The sequence below is a fragment of the Terrapene carolina genome, unplaced genomic scaffold (genome assembly GCF_002925995.2).
Source record: "Terrapene carolina triunguis isolate 2854851 unplaced genomic scaffold, T_m_triunguis-2.0 Scaffold111, whole genome shotgun sequence".
Taxonomy (NCBI): domain Eukaryota; kingdom Metazoa; phylum Chordata; order Testudines; family Emydidae; genus Terrapene; species Terrapene triunguis.
In genome coordinates this window covers 28157107-28158290 of record NW_020664462.1, presented here as the reverse complement: position 1 = coordinate 28158290, position 1184 = coordinate 28157107, and the positions used below count along the sequence as shown (strand labels likewise).

The following is a 1184-nucleotide window of genomic DNA, read 5'->3' as shown; positions in this document are numbered from 1 at the left end:
AAGGTGCCACCAGACTCCTTGTTGTTTTTTACACATTTCCATTCTAGGCAACATTTCTTTCCAACAGCAAGGAGCATCCCACTCCAATACAGTGAACAGCTTGTGTACAGATCGTTTCCCCTCCAATTTTGGCAACAGCTGCCAAAGCATTTTACAAACAATACCGATTAACTGCAAATTGTGCTTGAACAAATGAAATCCCATTGGCGGAGATGGCAGCTCCAGCAATTCGCAGCGTCTGGGAGGCCCCAGTCTCATCTCCAGAGCAGGTCCTGGACCCAGTGTGTTTGGAGGGCGATATACAGGAACGCCCACCCCAGGCCCCCAGCCCAGAAACAGTTACATCCCTTAACACAGGGGCAGATGCTCTCGCCATGTGGGTCACTATGGGGAGCTCTCGGCGGCCCCTGAAACTAAAGGCTCCATCGCCCCAGCTGGGGATCTCCCCGCTGCCCGCCTCCCCCGGCGCACACCGCCCAGCCCCGCTCCCAGCCAGCGTTACCTCCAGTCAGCGGGGCGCCGGCCGGGCGCATCCAGCGGAGCAGTGACGGGCGCATCGGCAGCGCGGAGCTCCAGCTGGCAACTCCGCGAGAGGCGGAAGAGCAGGTAGCTCCGGGTGCCTGAGCAGCCGCCCTGGGGGCGGTGACGCACCCGCGGGAAGGGCCTGAACTAGTTTCTACTTCACTTGCCGGAACCCGAAAGAGAAAGGCCAGCGCGTCGTGAAACCGGCGGAAAATCCGCCGCCTCCCACCTGAGCTCTGCTGGGGAAGGGTCTTTCCTAGCCCCGAAGAGGGGTCCGCGGGGTCACAACGCTACCCCTTCTGGGCAACGCATGGCAGGAGCAAAGTCTCCCGTCCCCTCCCGCTGTATAACGTGCAAGGGAGCTGGAGTGAAGATCTTTCTCTGTGCGACCCCAAGAACATCGTCCCGACCCCCACCCCGGTGCAATGCAAGAGAGCTGATGGGGAAGGGGGTGTATTTTCCTGACCCTCATGCAGGTGCAATGCAAGAGAGCTGATGGGGGCGGGGGTATATTTTCCCGACCCTCAGCCCGGGGGGAGCTTATTCCTGACTCCCACCCCAGTGCAGTGCAAGGGAACTGATTGTGGAGGGTATATTCCCGCCCCCGGTGCAATACAAGAGAGCTGATGTGGGGGTGTAGTCTCACCCCAGTGCAATGCAAG

General features: G+C 59.7%; 1 protein-coding gene across 2 annotated transcripts in view; it reads right to left on the bottom strand.

Annotated features, from left to right (window-relative positions):
- MAP3K8 (mitogen-activated protein kinase kinase kinase 8) overlaps positions 1 to 1184 on the bottom strand; it is a 27609-nt gene that overhangs the window by 23052 nt on the left and 3373 nt on the right. The window contains exon 1 of one of the 2 annotated variants that reach the window (XM_026652082.2): positions 503 to 573. The exons of the other annotated variant lie outside the window; for it this stretch is intronic. The gene's annotated coding sequence lies outside the window, so the exon portion shown is untranslated. Of the gene's footprint in view, positions 1 to 502; positions 574 to 1184 lie in introns of those variants that run through there. 2 annotated transcript variants of the gene reach the window in all.